This window comes from Scomber scombrus, chromosome 6 (assembly GCF_963691925.1).
Source record: "Scomber scombrus chromosome 6, fScoSco1.1, whole genome shotgun sequence".
In the NCBI taxonomy this organism is placed as follows: domain Eukaryota; kingdom Metazoa; phylum Chordata; class Actinopteri; order Scombriformes; family Scombridae; genus Scomber; species Scomber scombrus.
In genome coordinates, this window is record NC_084975.1 from 20150666 (window position 1) to 20170946 (window position 20281).

Below are 20281 nucleotides of genomic sequence, written 5' to 3' on the forward strand. Positions count from 1 at the left end.
CACATCCTTGATTTTTGAGTAGGGAAGCATTAGCACTGCAAATACTGAGCAGTGAGTATATTGTATCATTTATTCATGTTTTGTCCAAATTATTATTTTTTTCAAGCTGTGGAGCACTTTGCTGTGATACTCGTGTGTGTGTGTGTGTGTGTGTGTGTGTGTGTGTGTGTGTGTGTGTGTGTGTGTGTGTGTGTCTCAAGCAGAGAGGAGAAAGTGGTGGCCGCAGTCAGCTGCCTGAGGTGACTGGTGGGGTCAAAGGTCAGGTTGTGTTAATAAGACATGATGTGCTGCCCTGGGACCTCTGTCCCATGAGGGATAACCCCCTAATCGGCATTAGTTAATGTGTTAGTAATCTTTACCTTCTTAAAGCAAACAGCAGTGGAACATTCAATGGGCCCGCTTGGCCTCCCGTGTAACGCTTTTGACCTAGGGGTCATGGCCTTTGTTCCCTGCTCGATGGGGAGTGCCCTCAAAGGTCTCGGGTGTAATAGAGAAGTTGTTTAGACACGTGCAGGGTTTAAGCAAGACCACCTCATAGACTCTGCTCCTGCTCCTGAAGAGCAAAAAGTCTCCCCTCCTAGTGTAGGGATACTTTTGTGGTTAGTATGAATAAGTCCAATGGAATATCTATGTGATTTTATGTTCCTCATATCATGTCTAATATGTTGATGTAGTGGTTGTTGCTGACCAAGCATACTCCATCTCCCCTCCTTGATGTTTGCATATGACTAAGTGCAAATATTGTTTGTCTTTTCAACCCACAGCAATGTCATATTCCTCCTGTTCTCCTCACTGTTTCCTTTAGCTGGACAGAGAAATCTATAGAAAAACAGTGTCTTTTTAATGTGTCCTCGTCTTGAACTGAACTTTCTGTAATAGAGTATTTAATCTGATTGAGAAATGTCTTTTAAGACAATGCAAAACCACTGAAATACATTGTTAGTGTCTCCTCTTGACTGCAACATTCCACAGCACACACAGTATAGGAGGCCAAGAGTTCACTCAGTATAAATATGAGACAAAAACTTTACTCAAGTCTCTAATATCCACATAATAATGTTAATAACAGTTTTTTTTTAAAATCTATTATTTTCGTAGAAGGTATATATAACAGCAACTAATGTTTCTATGCAAAATATATATTTACCATTTTGAACAGATTTATTCCCCTGCAGTTTTTTATGGAATCTTTGTATGTTTTTTATAAGACATAAAATAAGAATTGCAATAGTCATCTAATGCTTTTTACAAACTAAAAGATTTGCAGTTTAGGATGCAATTTTTTTCTTTTTAATTTTTTTTTCAAAAAGCAAAACTCAACTGATGTCAAGTAGAGTCCATAACATAGCACCATCTGTCATTTTGTTTATGAATTGGCCTAATTGACTGAATCTGTGTCACACAGATGTTGCAGCCATGTACTCCAAATGAAAAGCTATTGCTTTTCAGTACTTTGGTTCTTTTAAGCAGGCAAATTAAAGTTACACTTTGTTGCACTGTGAATATTCTAAAAACATTCAGCTCATTTGATAATTTAATCAGGAAAAATGTCATGGTAGTAAACAGTTATACTGAACATTCAAAAGCAACTTCACCAATGCATCTCCTCTAAAACAGTTAAACATATTTAGTCACTTAAAAAAGAGAGTTGTAGTTGTTAAAATATGATAAATTACCACGAAGAATAATTAAAATGTGAAGTATTGGAAAACGCATCAGAGGAACAATGTAGAGGAGTGAAGTGGTTTAAGCTGGCAGGCGACCCAAAACCAAAACTGTATCCTCGAATGAACTTTATGCCTTGCAAAGTGCAGTTTGCACACTAAGCATGAACACACAAAGTATATCTCTTTAAAACTCCTTACTTCAATGCTTGCAGCTCTAACATGCTTTGTTTAATGTCCCAAGGTATTCTCAATGAAGGTCTTTTGACATATACATATTACAGCTTTATACATTATAACCATGATGAAGTCACGGGTTTCTCAATTGGTTAAAACGCATGGTGAGATGTGACGTGTGGCTGCACTCCTTCTGATAGGATTCTATAGCTCATGCCAATGTAGACGCCTGAACTGAGCACGTATCTCATTTAGGGAAAGAGAGCAGAGAACAAATCAATTGCAATCCAGCCCTTCTGCACTAAGTTAGTGTAAATAATGCTAGCATTTTCTTCTGACTGTGTTGAGAGTCCAGTCTCTGTGCTGCTGTAGTAAGGAAGAGAGTCGCAGAGGAACAGGGTGGTGTCCGTTCTATGAAAGCAACCCTCACAAACTGTGCAGCCTGAAGCAGTAGCAGCCATGTTAGACAAATGTGCGTGAGCTTGAGCCCCACTAATAACGCAGTGCCCTCCAAAACCAACAGAAAGTATTCAGAGTAAAAGTAAGAAAAGTTTATCCCCCACCTTTTTTTTTTCTTTCATTGTCTCTGCTAGGCATGTGGTCCCCTCTTGCCCTCTTTAATTCTCAGAGTTTATAAAGCAGAAATGCAATGAAAATAGTTCCTCAGTAACAGATACACTTTACATATCTCCTTCCTCCCTTTTCTCTCCTTATAGAGTTCCTGTAGTTCAAGGCCGAGGGGAAAAAGTTTAAAGCCACGAGCTCTGCCTTTGCAGTTTTTAGAACCAGAGCCAAAAGAGGCAGGAAGTTGTTGTACAATAGCGTTACAGTAATCTGCCACAAATGGAAAAAGCCAAATGCTGATCGCCGAGTAGAGAAGGTGGCAGAACAGAGGCAGAAAGAGGGAGGGAGGGACAGAAAGGGAGAGAAAGAGAGCTAGCGTGTGTGAGAGAGACAAACGTTACAGAAAAGAATAATCAATACAATCTAAGATGGTGGAAACAGCCATGCTGTTTAGGTCTCTCCCTCTACTTCTCTCACTGTCTAGCTTACGCTCAGTGCATGGATTCGGTTTGAACAAATTGTTTAAACCATCATGTTTTCTTTTTTATCCCTCCTCCATTTTGAACAGGACAAATCAACATCTCTTGGGGTTTCTCTCGAAATTTCCTCGGAACTGTTGAATGCACGTCACTGGGCAAGTGGCAGCTGTTTTTCCTCGAGGAAAAGCAGTGTAGTCTCTCCCAAAAATGCTTATCAGCCTCTTGATTTGGTGCCAAAAAATAGATGCAAGGGTTCAGCTTCAGCGTTCAGCTTGCTTTGTGACAGAGCCCGGGCAAGGAGGAGGGTCTTAGCTGTGCGTTCTTTGCCACATGTTACTGAAATAAACACTCTGGAAGCTTATCTTTTTTCCTGTGTGTGTGTGTGTCTGGTCTATTCTGTGCATTCACGCTAGTCACTGTGGCATGCTAAACAGTTAATGCACTCCGAGAATGTGTGCTCCTTTCAGAGTGTGCTCCGAAGACTGTTGCAACAACAAGAGCCCCACTACAGTAAGAGATAAGGATAATAATTCAACCAGCTCTCAGAAGTGTTGCATATTTCAAGGATTCTTCAGCAGGGCAGTCAATTCTGAATGATTGTGTGCTCTCTCTTTTTTCTTGCTTTTCTTTTCACTAGTTGATATAGTAGCAGAGGTACTGTATAGTATATCCCAGTATGGCGTGTGAGTGTGTGCACTGCGTCTGCGCACTGCCGGAGGAGTGGATTTCTGTGTCATTCTTCCTCCTCCACCCCTCCCACATTTAGTGCTTTCCACCCTCCCACTCTCCCTCTCTCTCTTTCCTTCTGTGTCTCCATCTCCCACCCATCTTATGCTCCCTACCTCCCTTCCTCCCTCCTTCTCCCCCGTCTCCAGAGCAAATACAGTTCCTTGCCGTGTTGGACGTGTGATGAAAAAGTGCGCTCCGCTGCACCTCCTATTTCATCATCAGTGGAGCTTTTCTCCCCTTCACTGTGCGCTCACTGTCTCCTCCTCTCTTCCTCTCTCTCTCTCTTCTTTTTCTCTCTCTGTTTCGGTTGCTCCCCTCTTTCTGCTCCAGCCACACGCAAGGGGGAGACTTAAGCTCTGCGAGGGAAAAAAAGAAAAAAAGTCTGCTGCTATTTCTACAGACAGGGCCTCCCCACAGCCCGCCCTTTCATAGACGGAGCTTTTTTTCACTCACTACTAGCTGGATTTTAACCCTCTGCCTCCAACTAGCTGCATAGCAGCTCTGCAAAACCTGGCAACAAGTTGCTTTTTAGCGGCCTTTTCTCACTTTTGGCGCATTGATTTTTGCATCACTTTGGATTTTGTTGCGGTTCCTTCTGTTTTTCTGTATTTTATTTTCTAACAATGATCTACATCCTCCTATTTTTTTCTTCGCTGATGGGTTTCTAGTAGAATTTATTAAGTTTTCTCCTTTTGGATGCAAATTCGTCAAGGTGGTGTTTCGCCATGTGATGGGCCTTGTTCCACCTGAAGTGCTGGGGCGCCATTCCTCACGGGTAACCTGCTTGCTGTAGGCTCATGGTCCTGATGACCACTATGGATGACAAGCAGAGAATGTGACCAATATCTGAGCGTGTTGCACATCTGTGTTTTAAAGACATGTCCTTCGTCAGCGACTGGCATGAACTACCGCACCTCCTTCATCTTCACTGTCTGTCTCTCCTTCTCTTTCCTATTCCTTGTCCTCTCTCTCTGTCTCTGTGTCTCTCGCTCACCCTTGTTCTCTCTCTCTCTTTCACACCGACTCGCTCTCCTAACAGGGGAATGAGTGGTGTGCTGAGCCGGAGCTCTTTCTGGGACAGGTGCCAACTGCAAACAAAAGACATTAAAAAGCAATAAGAGAAAGAAAATGTAGTAAATCGCAAATTTTCAAAATGTTGCAGCGAAATGTAGCCCTGCATGTTGTGTCTCTGCATGGCCACGTTGTGTCCATATTGCATGTTTGTATAAAGTATAAAAGCTGATTTTGTAACCAAGCCTGTTGGTAAAGCAGAGGTTTGAATACTTTGCCACAATTATTCAAGTGAATGCATTTCATTGGGAAAGAGGGAGGGAATAATGTGGGAGAGCAGCATATAGACTGCTGAATTATTCATGTGCCCAGCCAAGGCTGTGACTGGACTGGTTGTGCTATTTGCATGCATCAGACATGCTATTTGTCTGTTTGCTAACATTCCTCATTCAAAGACATGTTAACTAGCAGACAGGCTTAGCTAGAGCCTTGCAGACAGCCTCATGGCCTCCTATTGTTTCAGGCCTCACCAGGACTGGACCCAGCTGGTGGCAGGCGAGCCGTGCTTCCCTGAGCTTGGGGCTCAGACTATGGCTGAAGGAGGGAGTGAGCCTGGAGCTGTGATTGAGTCTGGGGTTCAGACTGGAGCTGGAGCTGGGGCACAGGCACGGCTGTGAGGGGGACAGTCTGAGGGAAATCACTGGATCTTGCAGGCACCACCAAACGGGAGCTTATGGCTTTCTCCTCTTCTTGACAGAGATGTGGATCAAAGCAGGAAAAGCTGCTGAATTTCACAACCAGACCGGACATTTACCACCGTTGCTCTGAAAAATGGGTGAGTAATATCTGTTTTAATTTGTGTACGCTTGTGCGGTTTAGATGGAAGTTTAACCATGTGTTTACATTCTAGGTTTCTATGTTTAACAGGAATCCTGTACAAATAAACATTTGATGTACTTGAGGTTCTTACACAAAGTTTCTTTTTACCTGAGCGCGCATTTATACATCTGACTATAAAATCCTACGTGATCATGTAGTTTATAATGTAGGAACATCTTCGATTGAACATATGAGACCGACAGATCTTTTACTTCAACTTCGAAAATGCTTTTCTGTAACTTTTCTCACCCCTCTACAAACCTAGTTGTAATTTAGTAATGCAAAAACAAAAGTCATTAATAGCACTTTGATTGCAGCCTGGATAATCCTACTTCGTGGTAATCAGTAGATGAGTGGAAGGCCACGGTTGTGGAGGTATTTCATATGAGTGATGCGGTCCGGGCTTAGCATGTACTTTATGAAGAGAAGTACGTGATGTACTGATTGGTTTGATCGGTTTAATGTTCTCAAAAGCCTCACTGTCAGCTACATTTCAATGAAAATACTCTGCATTCCTTTGAATTTGAAGTTTTCCTGGCAGTATTTGCCAAGCTTGTATCTCGTGTAGGAAGGCAAAATAGAGAATAAATATAGTACAGTCCATCACATTGCCATTTGCAAGGAATTTGCCTATGCACACCTAATTTTACTGCTGAACACATTATTTCCTGGGATCTATACCATATTTCTTTGAACACGGGATTTTGTAGGATTTCTGTTTTGCACAGTAATATTTTATGCATAGAAAGACTTGCTCTTGTAATTATATTGATGCATATAAAAACAGCCCCTTGTTTTCATTTGAAGGAAGAACCAACCCTGATTGAGCAATAAAGCTGTGTAAGCAGTCATAAAGCAATTCTACAAAAATGAGAAGTGTTTAATAGATGCTTTGCCATGACTTAAGATACGCAACCTTGGATATAAAGCAAATTGACTTCGGCTCATTCTGCTTTTTGTCAGATCCTTGGCTGTTAACTTCATCAAATTAATAGAACATTCAGGTTGCATTACTGTATGAAGTGTTTATATAGTAATTTACCATCCCCAGGTCTAATAATAACATTTGATGTGTAGTATTGTATTGTACGGAAAGACCAAATACTTAGTAATCACTGTTTTTGAATATATATATTTTTTAAAACCTGACATATTAGCAGTTGACTCATGGAAATCTTCCTTCTTTGGCTTATTTTGTGCTTAGTGTGCTCAGATGTTCAGCTGCTAATCAAGAGTTTGTATAAAAAATACTTTGAAGGGTGAACCCAACCTTGTACTACTTGAAGATTTCAGGTGATCAAACACTGAGGATCAGCTTTTCCATACATAGGTGATTATGTTCATTCATATGAATATAAGCTCTGCTGAACTAGCAGTGGACACATGGTTTTGGCTGGCAGAGTATCACACTACTCCACCCCTAAGGCCTTTTTGGCAGTAGATGGCAGAAGTCCAGGGGAAGGTTGCATGTTGAGAGGCAGATGGCAGGGCGGTGAGGGTTTGCAGTATTTTCTCTCTCTGTAAAAGTATACCTGACCAATCCAAAAGTCTGGTACAGCCCACAATGAGGCATTATGTGCACTGAAACAAACATCAGTTATACTGCATCTACACAGATACAAAATCGTGGGACACACACACATGCAAATAAATGTATACAATTAAACATACATATCTGTATTAATAATATAACAATTTCTCTTTGTTCAGCATATACTTAATACTTTTAAATAATAGTGAACACGTCAGTTTTCGCCATTTCGGTGTGTGTGTGTGTGTGTGTGTGTATGTATGTGTGTGTGTTTGTGTGTGTGTGTATGTTTTCTTAGGCTTTTTGAAATGGTGGATTCAAAATGTTTATCCTATTGATCCTGTCGAACAGACAAAAAGGGCTTATAAAAAATATTTTATCAGCCAATATATTTTACATATTTCTAGTCGATATTTGTTTTTATTTATTTCATGTACACAAGTACAAGTACTGTATGAATATGCAGAGCCAAAAGAAAGTGCAGGCCATGCTAGAACAACAAGTTCCTAAACTTAAACTTGACGGTGGCCTTGAACTTTTTCTTCTGGATTTTGAATGAAATTGTATTCCAACACAGTATTTTAATGAGAGTATACTAGTTAATGATGAATAATAAATGTTTTTGTGAAAATGCAAAGAAATCAGAACACTTCAAAACTTTTTCATGAATTGGGTATTAAGTGAAAAATCCAAAAACGAGCGTTGTGGAAATAATTTGCACATTGTGCAATGTTTTATACAATTAAGTAAGTAATTATTATTATTATTCTATATAATCCAGAATTAAAACAAATAATTGGAATTATTTTTCCTTACTGGCTTTCCTTTAATGTGTTTTGTTTAATTTGTGATAAATTTAGATGCATTTGAGTTTCGTGTTAAAATATTACGTAGTAAATGTAGACAAAAAGACATCATGACTCTTTAAGAATTTTAAAAAGTTCTCTCATCAAGCTACAATGAATGAATCCTTGCAGAGAAAAAAATACTTTTTTTTCTGTAAGCAGACGTCTTTGGAGATGAGAAACACACCAGAGAGCATTCAACAAAATAACTCTAAATAATAAAAAAACAATTAAAAGATTTTATAGCATTGCTTTTTGTCGAGATTACACAGTAATGGTTTGTGAATACACAGTATCAGCATATTTTGTTCTGAGACAGGGTGTGTGTGTGTGTGTGTGTGTGTGTGTGTGTGTGTGTGTGTGTGTGTGTGTGTGTGTGTGTGTGTGTGTGTGTGTGTGTGTGTGTGTGTGTCCTCTACTTGCTTGCTGGATCATTCTTGATTTTTGGAAATCATTACACATTTTTATAGTTTTGCCACCTTTGGTGTGTTGCTGCTGCTGTAGTGTCTCCTTACCATTCTTTCACTTGTTAAACACTGACTTTATATTTTCTTGTTTCAAACAGCAAATCTCAGCATTTCGTTCGATCTTATACTTATCTAGTTCTGCTTTTAGAATAGTGTAGGAAAAGTTTTACTTTTTTAATTTGTAAGATATTACTTGCCCAAAATATTGTGTTATTCTCAGCAATGTTATGGGCATGTAGATAAGAATTTGTTTTAAAAACCTATTCCCACAAACTGACAGCTTGAAGCATTGCCACACATTCAAGTTTAATATTAAAAATCTCATATCACTGAATATTAACATATAGAATTAACAGATGAGAATATGACAATTCGTGGGTCTAATATTTTTGTTGTGTGACCTCAATAGAAATGAAAGACAATTTTGATTTAAAGATGTCCTTTTGAAAATATATGTTTCCTTTTGTAGATTTGAATGGTCATGTGTGGTGTAGCAGCTCTGTATACTGTATGTCTCCAGATCCGAGTATTTATGCCAGATACTTTTGAAGTGTTCAGTATGTGGTTTAGGTCATGTGCCAGTGCTCAGTGTATTCTCACTAGTGCAACACACAGTAAAAATTAGTCATTCGCCAGTACAACACAGCAATAAGCCACCAATACACTGCTTCATTTGTTAAGTAGATAAATTGGTATTTAAGATTATGTGATTTTGTTTCATTTATGAGCTTGCTGTGATGTTGTGAATTCCATCCAATTTCCTCCTGGCTAATATGAAATCCAGATTGGAGTGGTGAATAGGGGCCAAGCACTCACTGTAAATATTTTTTTTTCTGCCATAATAATGAAGCCTATTTTATTCCTACCGCTAAAATGGTTTCAATGTGCTGTTTTAAGTACAATAAAACTAAAAAACCCGGCATAATTAAATTTATATTGTATATCTGAGCTCTCTGGAGGACTGTCAGGGGCAGGGATATGACTGACATACAGCACTGCCTCTAAAAATGTCTGTTTTAGAGGACTTTGATGTCTGAATTCATTTTACTTTCCATACATTTAATCAGTTAAGACAAATACAACATGCACTCGTGGTTTACAATATGGTATTAAATTTGAATGATTGTAATTCATTTTTTGATGAATGCAATGTAGAAATACGCTTTTTGTGATTACTAAACAGATAATAGAATTGCTACATAAACAACTTGGCCAGAAATTAAGATGTTTACTGCAGAACCCACTTGCAATAATAGAAGCAGTCACATTTTCCATTTCGTTGTTTCTCAAGTTCAAGTACACATGTATAGAATGAAGAACATGTAAAATAAAATGTCAGATGATATCATACAACTTGAAAATATGTTTATATGGGCTAGCAATATGGCTTTGCAGCTCCACCTTTGATTTAGGTCAGATATTCTTACTGACAAACTATGAGCAGAGGTGAAAAGTGAGCAGGTCACTGCTTGTTGAAATGGAGCTGGATTGAAATTTCCCACTTTGGAAGCCTACTGTGTCTAAAGGTCACAGTGTATTATGCAAAAACCTGTGAGTCAATTACTAAGCTCTTACAGTACTGATGTCAATCAGTAGAAATATACTCCTTCAGGCTTTTATTTAACAGTTGTCAGTCAGTAGAAAAACCTGTTCAAATACCCCCAAGGTGAACAACAATCTAGTCGCATTAGGCTGAGGTCAGCAGGTTTCTTCTCAAGTTTGTTTACTCAAGGACCATTTTGTCCTGTTGAATACTGAGCATTGAGTCAACTTAATCAAGGGAATTCTGTCACACGTTTAAGACAGACAGAGCGATTTGTTTCACCTAACCAGATTAATTCATTAGAATCACTTTTTTTTTGCCTCTGACCACTCAATGTATTCAATATGTGTTTTAGAGGCTCTTTAGTCTGTGGTCTACAGTATCACGTGTGTCTTTTAGCACACATTGTCAGGACAGATACTTGTTTTATGTACCTGCCAGGCAAAGCGATATTCCAGATAACGCTGAGCTGCGCCCACTCAACGTTTTGTTTCCAACGCTCATATATTTCTTCAGCTTTTGGCCTCCACTGTCGCCAAAGCAATTTAGTCAGTAAAAACTGTCAAATCAGCAAAATTGTTCCACTTGGAGGTAGAGTTGGGAAGTGTTGAAAGGCCTTGCCTGCAACTCTCTGACTATCAAAATACTGTAAATCCCTTCCCTCACCTCACCTCCACTTCATCACTTTCTTAACGTTCATCAGGGCTGAGCTGAATTATGATGGCTCCATTAAGTGATGAAAACAAACAGTACACTGGTTTGAGCTGTCACTGTGTAACTCATTTTTGTACTGAAAAATGAATGTTAAATATACTGTGTGCTTTGATCATAACCCTCATTCTTTTACTGATTTGACTGCAATTTTCTCAACTTCAGTACTCATTTAAACTGTATAATTCAACATGAAAAAAATGTTTGTATATTTAGGTTTCTTTCTGAGCCTGTATACTACTCCGTAATGGTAGAGTGACCAATAATTGCAGGATTTGCTTGTGCCTTAACCAGTGTTAGAATTAAAGACTACACAATTTATTCCTCACTTTAAACTTCAGTTTTAAATATGAAAAATAAATTGTAACACATATAAGTTTGAAAAATATCATATATAGTTCAATTTCTTAGAATACTTGCAGCTATCCATGTAGTATATACTGATATACAGTAGACTATCTCCTCTGCAAATACTCGCCCAGGCTTCATGAGTCATCAACATGCATACATACACAAACAACACACACACACACTCACGCACACACACGCACAGTTTGGACATGAATCTCTCTCCATTGGGTTACTCATGAGCCCATAAACATGTGCTGGCGGCAGTCCAAGTCACTGCACTGTAATTACAAACGTTAGAAACAATATATAAAAGACCCTTCCCCGGCAAGGCCGTGTCCCGCACTGCAATTAGTGTCCTTGTACAGAATTATCACCCTTCAGCAGCCACTGCTGCGCTGAGTGGAGGCCTTTAATTGGCAGTGTCCTCCTTGGTCTGCTAGAGGACAGCCCTCATATCTCTCTTCATCACCCTCTTTATTTTTCTGCTATCTGAGATTGGACTGATGATGACTAACTACCCCCGTTGTCCCATTTCACCACCATACAGTGGTGCTGGCATCACACGCCTACACATGCACATGGTAACATGGGCACACGTTAAAAACGGCCTTGTACGTTAATGCTGTGTAGTCTGTCTGTACATGTGTGAACACGAACATACTGTGCCGCATGTGCAGAAAATCGCTCATTATGCTCACAAGTACACGCATATGCACCACTTCACCCACGCACATGACACTGTAGGCTTTCAGTAATACAGAATGCCAAAGTGTGCACGTATGCAGCGAGTGGGTGCTACTGGGCAAGGCCAAGGCCACGGAGGAGCTTGTGTGTTGGTGTTGGGTGAGCATGCGGCAGTGAGAGTTGGCCGGTGTACAGACCAGCAGAGAGGGTGCGGTGTGTTACATGTTCCACTAATGAGTTTCCTTGGCCAGGCAAGACCGTGGGGTGAGCTTATTAGTAAACAGGCTACAGAGAAGAGCTCCTACAGCCCTCCACTACTGCTGCTGCCTCTCCAATTGATCACTCTTTCTGTTTCTGATTCTCACCTTCTCCATAATGTTTTCTCTTCCTCTGTTCCTCTTGTTGTAAATTGTCCCTTCTTTTGACTGAACAATTCTCACTCCCTGCCTTTCTCTCTCTCTCTCTCTCTCTCTCTCTCTCTCTCTCTCTCTCTCTCTCTCTCTCTCTCTCTCTCTCTCTCTTTTTCCCTCTTGTAGGCAGCACATTGGATTGTAACTTCAGCCACATGAACAGACAATTTGGCCAACAAGTGAAATCATGGACAGACAGACTGGCGGATTCAGCATTGTAAGTACCATAATGTATTGCAAATTGAATATGTTGCTATTTAATGATGTATTATAATGCTGTTGTATTGTCTTGCATTTCATTTAATAAGATGAAATCTGTAATTAGATGCTGCGCAAGTTTCATTTGTCATTTGCAAGGGCATTTAACTGCTCTGCCTACATCTATTTTCTCTTTTTTTCTGAGACATATTATAATGTGATTCTGCATTAGATTAAATCATAATGACTGGATATTGTGCCTTTATCCCATTTGAAAGGCCAAGTGGTCCCAATGGCTTGTTCGTGTTGTGGATTTAAAAAGAAACAAACCAAAACAAACATAATATTCAATGCACATGAACAAAAAACACTTTGGGTGTATTCTTAATTGTCCACCAGGCATATGAAGTCTTGACTCTCTCTGTGCCTGTGCCTGGGCCTGAATCTGTTAGAAAATGGCTTCCACTCTCTGCCTTCCAGCTCTCTGCTCCCCGCCGCCATTTTGTGTATCGCTGCCAAAGTAGTCAGGTAGCAGGATGAGAGGGACAGAGTAAAGTAGGGGAGAAAAAGTGGGTGCAACTGGATGCTGGGTTTAGGAGGAAATTAACATGAATAGAGAAGAGTGGTGAGAATTAGAGAAAAGAGACGTTTCAATATTCACTAGCAGGAATACTTAATATGTCTTTTTCTTATGGGAAGAGCTTTTTAATTGTTGCCGACTGACTGCATACAAGCAGCCTCCCCTCTGGACCCTTCCCAGGTCCTCTTCTCAAAGAGCTGACCTTGGGTAGACGCCATAAACAGTTCTTTTCCATTGGGGCAAATGTGCTGGCAGGGCTCACAGCTGCATGACCCCCTTCCACCCTCCACCCATCATCAGTCCTCCCTTTTTCCTCCAGACTACCCAGACTCCCCAGCAGCCATAGTAACACAACCTGCCTGCTTACAATACACTAGAGCTGGAGTGCACGTTTAAAGTTTTAAACTCTAGCTTATGTACCTATCTCCACCCTAACCACACACACTGTTAGCTGTAGCTTCAACCCCAACTGTCCCTGTATCATATGCACTTACAAACCCCAGGCCCCACCCTACAACCTCTAGCTACAGTAGCTAGCTGCCCACAGCTCTAGAATTCTGTATGCGCCAGGCATTTGATTACATGTGCAGATGTTATTAAAATCCTCCTATCCTCTGACCCCAAGACCACAGATACTATATCAAGCTTTCAGTAGATGTCTGCTGCTATGTCTCTGTGGATCAGGCAATTGCTAAACTTACGTGACAAAGCCACACAAAATCACCCAGTCCTTATAGCTAGCACTATGTTGATTCAAAATAAATAATTAGGGGAAAGAGGACTGAACATTTCAGTAATAAAATGTGTTATTTGACCCACACATACATCAAACAAAAATGAAATAATTTGGGCTAATTAATTCAGCCCAGTTACTTTTGGAACTATTTAAGTTAAACAACCAATTATTTATCTCTTGCACACTGATTGTCTCCCATTAGCCACCACATTCATTATGGGATTAGCCTCTAAATGTTTAAAATAGTTAATTATCTTCATAAAGAGTTGCTAATTTTCTTATTTTTGAAGTAATCTTACTCACTGTTACTCAGCTTAGTGTTAGCTAAATTACTCTAACAAGGACACAGCAATGATTTGGTTGTTTAACAATTGGACCAACCTCTTAAAACATTGGCTTCCCTTTAAAGGAATGTGGAAGACATTGACATATTTACATACAGAATATGTACCTTGGTGTCGGTGGGGCAGAACATATTGAAAGCTAACACAAACATAGCACAAGAACATATTGTATATGATTAATATATCTGTTCATGGCCTTAAATTGCTGCACAAACTGCCTCACTGTATCAGTGTGTATCTTTGCTGGCATGCAACTGATTTAGATTGTAGGTGCAAAATATAGCAGAAGTCCCTCCAGCAGTAAGACCTGGCCTATTTAGGCTTGTCACAGACAAGCTCTCACTGAGACAGACAGACAGACAGTCAATGGCTTTGCTAACAGTTCAGAATGCACTCTGTCCCCTTTGGCTCCTCACTCCTTAATCTGGCCATGTGTTTGCATATGGGACAGAGTGGCCTCCATATTGTGTTTGTGGAATGAATTATGAATGCTATTGCATAACAGTGGTCTGTTTCTAGGGCATATCTCTACAGCATCTACCCAGAGACCAAAGCATGAATACATTTACCCAGCCTAGACCTCTTGGAAATGATACTGTAAAAGCTGGCCTGCCTGCATTTGTTTATGGTTATATAGAGCAGATGGCCATGCAACATGGTCACATATCACACACTGGCTGCCTCGCTGGCACTGCCACACACACAAATGCTTATAGGCAGAAATGTAGAACTTATTTGAAGGTGAGTCAAATCCACAGAAATGTATTCATTATTCTTCTATAACTCACAGAGGGAAAAGTATTAAATCTCTTTATCAGGGTACATTACTTTATACCCTCCTTCATTTTGGCAGCAGACCTGGAACTATAGGCACTAAAGCTAATAACTGCTGCCAAATCAAGCTTTTCAATGCTAACTGTGGTTAACTGAGCTGTATTTACAGCCTTAGCTTTCAGCTGTAACTGCTAACCACTGTAGTGCGTCTGAGTACAGCCAGCTGTAGCTTGGGTCTAACAAGCTCTTCAAGGTTACAAACTGGACTGATCCCTGTCTGCCTACTCTGGCCCTCTGTCTGTCAGCTGAAGTTCATATCCAGGGAGAAAGGTATTTGTCCCACCCTCTAAATATAGCTGGCGACAGATGCAGCTCGATGGGGCACTGCCCAAGCTGAAAGGGGCCCTGCAGGCAGGCCAGAGCAAAACTGGGCATGCAGACGTGTCAGGACTATAGACCTCCCTTAATAGACAGGGGCCCTACAGGTCATCATCAGCCACATGGCAGTGCACCAGTTTCACCAGCTTCCATTAGCATGGCGGCACAAAGACTATGCCTGTGAATATCTACGTGAGCAGAAAATAGAAAGTAGTTGATGTATTTCTATGAGATGCGTTGTGGTAAAATGTCACAATCCACTCTGTCAAAAAAAACAGAAATAGTTGAACTTTTGATTTAGATAAACATCATATTCTAATGGACTCAGTGATCTCTATGAAATTTGTACTTTGGCTTGAAAGGTTTTGGTGCATGACCGCTATTTAGGTTGTTTCAGTGCTCATGCGTCATTGATTTTGATTAGTGCAAAATACCCATTTGATCATGACTTTATACAAGGCTGATAGCATTATATCCCTAAAATAAAGTTATACCCTAAATATTACCTGAATTGACTAATTGTTGGTCAGGGCATTGTTGGTCAGGACACTGTTTTCTTTTTTAATGGAGTTTGTGTGTTGTGTGTTGTCACCTATGGTTATAGCATGAAAAGTTAGTCAAATATGTGAAAAGGTGTACTACTAATACTGAATAAACTTGTTTGCCATGAGCACATTAACACATATTTTAGGTATCCTGATATACAGCTTTAACAGACACCTGCCAGCGCTTCATACACAAGTAATTTCAATGTAGACCTTTCCATAGGCTTATGCCCTGCTGTGCATCCTTACCATGTCTGTGTGCACACACATGCATGCAAGTGTGTGTATGTCTCTTTATGTACATGTGACTGTACACTGTGTGTGAGAGATGAGAAGCAGCTGGCAAAGTTAGACTGAGTGGCCTGGGTGACCCCTGCTGCTGCATTACAATGATTGGGGTCGTTTTTTACCTCTAAAGATGTGGCCAGGGGGCCGCACTGGGATCAGCTAACTCTGCCTGATCCAGCCCTCTTCACCTGGCATGTTTATGGCTCTGCTGGGGGATGGTGGGGTGGAAGGGAGCTAAGTCACTGGGGCCGGTTCATCTCACAGCCTGACAGGCAGACACACATATTATGCACGTAGGCGTGAGTACATGCGCACTCCATCACCCCACATCCACAAGTGCACACAGTATGCATGCATTAATTCATACATGAACTGCTCTACACACACGGACTCATTGGCACATTCAAACAACTTCATATACACACATGCATACACCTATAAACTTCTTCATCTTTCCTCACACACACTTGCACCAGGTTTGTGAGCTCAATATCTGCCTCATGCAGAGGTGACGGGGAGGTCAGCCTGTCTGACTTTGAGCAGAATCCCCCTGTGGCTTGCCCCAGCCATCCCCCCTGGCATGTGTAACAGGACCTACCCATGCAGTCTCTCCTCTTCCCCCACTCCTGTCCTCCCCCCTCCTCTCTCTACCTCCCCCCTGGCCTTGGTATAAATAGATGGGTCATGCCTGCTGTGCTACCCAGAGGGGCCTGTGGGGGGGCACAGAAGCCATGCTTCCCTTTATAAATGCTCCGCCGTGTCTATCTGGATTCCTCCTGTCTGCACCCAGACACGACTTCACTTGTAGCAGGGCACACATGTAGATGTATACAGACACAGAGGGTTACACACATACAAATGTCTGTGTGTTCCTGACCACATCCCTGATATAACGTGCACCACTCATGTATAAACATAACGATGAATGAGCACATATACTGTGCATAGACATACTTGAATAACTCAAGTTAATGTGCTCATTTAATCCTTTTGTGCCAAAAGGCATCCTCAAAAGCTAGACTATGGAGAGTGGTAAATCTGAGGAAGAGTCTGAAAAAGAGTGGTCTTGCTTGAAACTCACTAAGTGCTTTAATGAAAACATGAAAAGAGAGCTACAGTGAGCAGACCTCCTATGCTGGGTATCAAAGCCCAGGTTTCGGCCATTACCTTACTTTCAACACAATTAATGTGTTTTTCTACTGTGCAAAACCCTCCTTTTTCATTTAACCAAAGAAGTAAATTCTCTTAAATGTTTAACACGCATGCAGATACAATAGTCTTAATAAAATACTCAGAATGATGATATAAATCCATAAACGTCTGTTTATATAATAAGTAAACAAGACTATGGATCTAAGCTGGCATTCTTGCCCTAGCCTATAATTTCAGTGAAAGTACATGATGACTTTATTTGTAAAAATGTAAGCCCTGCTGCAATTTTTTTTTTAATTAAAATGTCAATTTAATGTCAATGTCCACTAGCTAAATTTAGAACCTGGACTGGTTTTTGAATTCTTTAGTTTTTGATTATATTGTGGACTAGTGGATAAGCAGAAATTGAAAGGAAATAATGAAGGTTGTGGAGGCATACTGTGTAAATGTCCAACTGCTTTTGCTGAATTAGCCACCACACTGACTGACCACAGACCACCAGAACACCATAGATCAGGTTGCAAGGTTACAGCTCTTCACTCCGTCCTACTATCACTGCAGTGAAACTCAGCTTTGGTATTGATTGATAGGCTCTGTAGCACTTAGACTGAAGTGTGATTGAATTAAAGTGGCTTTCTTAAGCCTCTGCTGTGAACACTGTGAAAATGTGATGAGGTAAATGAATATCATGTTTTGCCTTATTCCCTCTAAAGGGCATTTTTCCATGTTTGGGTGTCAGTGTGTGTACATGAACGTGCCTTCAAAATTGTGTCCTAGTGTGTGTGTGTGTGTGTGTGTGTGTGTGTGTGTGTGTGTGTGTGTGTGTGTGTGTGTGTGTGTGTGTGTGTGTGTATTTGTTTGTGAACTCTTGATGCATGCTCCACAGTGTGATTGTGTTATTGTGACATTATGAGACGATGAGGTGTAGAAAGCATGTCTTTGCACCCCAGCACTTCTAAACAACTAATGGAGGTGCAAGGCTGAAGCAGCGTATCGGTTACAGACTCGCTTTCAAGTGAAGGAGTGCTTGCTGAGTTTGCACACCTTTAAGGAGGCTGCCTTTTCAGGTGGACAAGCGCTAAGTAAAGGAGTGAAGGGGAGGCAGCTTTTTGTGTTTATGCCCCACACAGGTGGAATACCCTGCCTGAAATAGTCAGAGGCGCCACATCAGTGGCCATTTTTAAAAGCAGGTTAAAAACCTGCGTTTACCTTGTGTATGAAATGCGCTTTATAAATAAAATGTGATTGATTTGATTGATTGATAGACTGTATTGCATAACAAAACATATGTGCAAAAGGGTACATGCTTGTTTGTGTGCATCTGTGAGTGCATGTTTCTATGCGTTCATGTGTGTGTGTGCTTGCCTTGCATATTCTGCTCTACGTGTGTGTGGAGAGAGGGGGGGGGGTGTGAATATTTTCCTGTCACTGGATGATAGCAACTGGCTTCACTTGAAAGCAATAGCTTTCCTGGACATGCACTCAGTTGGTCAGGACCCCAGAGCCATCTACTATATTAGATTGAAGTATGTCCAGTCAGCAGAGGGAGAGGACAGTGTGGTTTGACCTTACCTTATGAAGTCTGGCCCCCACACCACTGAGCTTTTTGCAGGTCTGCACAATGAGAATAGACTGTGATATGAATGCAGATATGCTCTATGCAGACAGGTTTCTATGCAGTTATTGTTCAAGAACCTCAGATGAAAATGTAAAATGAAAAAATACTATCATAATTTGTAGTCCTGCAAAACAGATGCGCTTGCAGCCTTTTGTAGTTTGGAAATGTATTAACTTTTGTCATTTCTGGGCATCATTAGCTTCAAATTAAATTTGTTGTGGGAAAATTGGGTCAATGCACATTATCTTTTTTATCTTTTTATTTTTATTTTTTTTGTTAGTAGAGTATGTGCATTCTTTAGTTGCCATATCTTTCCTTCTGTCACACTGCTTCAGTATGCAAAGTGTCTGTGTATTCTTCACATGTGTCAGTTATCCTGTATGGATGTGTGCCTGGGCATACTTACAATCCACTCATCCTGGGCTACGGTGTAAGTAAGGCAGTGCTGAATAATGCAGAGAGCCTCAGACTCACCACTGAGCAGACACAATGGGATCTCTCAGCTCAAGACATACCGTTCTGTATTGTGCCGTGCTGTACATTTGCACATTCACAGACAGAATAATATTACTGTAGAGATATATGCTGACAAAGATTGTCTTGGTATGACTTTGTTTCAGCAGTTTATGTGACAGTTAAACATGCAGGGTGGTGTGGTTTTCCCACGGAGCACACAAGTATGCAGCCATGCATAATTTCATGTGAGCATGCTGTAAATGCACATAACTACATACACAAATTGCAAGTACACCCAGGAAATATGTTTTAACTGAAGAATCCAAATGCTATTACACAGTTTGTCAGCCACTGGGGTTTTTGCGATTGATCTTACAGATGTCAAACCTTAAAGTCATCATGTTGAAGTATTTCTCCATTTCCTTTGTTACAGAGGTAACAGATTTTCCCTCATGGGGATTTTCAGATGGAGGCTACCTGACATGCTGTTGAAACTGTGATGGAAGGAAGAGGCGATAGGCCAGTGCCCCCCCCCCCCCCCCCCCCCCCTCGCTGCGTGTTACAGAGCAGGTGAGAAACATTAACAGCGGCAGCAGCTGCGGCCCTCTGCTCTGCACATGTGGGCCAGGATATGATCTAGTTCGAGCTCGCCCACTCTCTACACTGGTCACTGATGTTAACACTCTCCTCTCTGAAGTACACAAACAGTACTAATAAAATAAGGGGAAATGCAGTTGAGTTTCTTTTTAAGAATTATTATACTGTATGTTGCAGTAAAGCTTAACTATAGAGCAGTGGTTCCCAAATATGTTTGGCTTGGGACTATTTAAAGCAGTTCAGTTGAGAGGAATTCAGCCGAAAAGAGTGATTTATTTTTTATTTTTTTATATTAGAAGAATTTTTAAGAGGCCTGACAAAGTAAAATTATTGTTATTTTACAATAAAAAGTAAAGATTAGAGATGTGAGAAGTCCAAAAAAAAATTCAGTCTTTCCTTATGTCCTATTTTGTTAATAATTTTGCAACCCTGCAGATTTATCTGGCAACTACTTGTGAGGTCCTGATATCCAGTTTGGGAAGCACAGCTATAGTAATGTAATGACGTTCTCATTGGCTCGACTTCTCAGCAGTGATCATCCGCCTACATTATTGAACAGTGAACAAAAAT

General features: G+C 40.6%; 1 long non-coding RNA gene across 1 annotated transcript; it reads left to right on the plus strand.

Moving 5' to 3' along the window:
• The first annotated feature begins 4961 nt into the window (after positions 1–4961).
• LOC133982317 (uncharacterized) lies at positions 4962–19644 on the plus strand. Its single transcript, XR_009925322.1, has 3 exons — positions 4962–5459; positions 12172–12262; positions 19548–19644. It is a non-coding gene; the product is annotated as an uncharacterized LOC133982317 (long non-coding RNA).
• Positions 19645–20281: the final 637 nt, after the last annotated feature.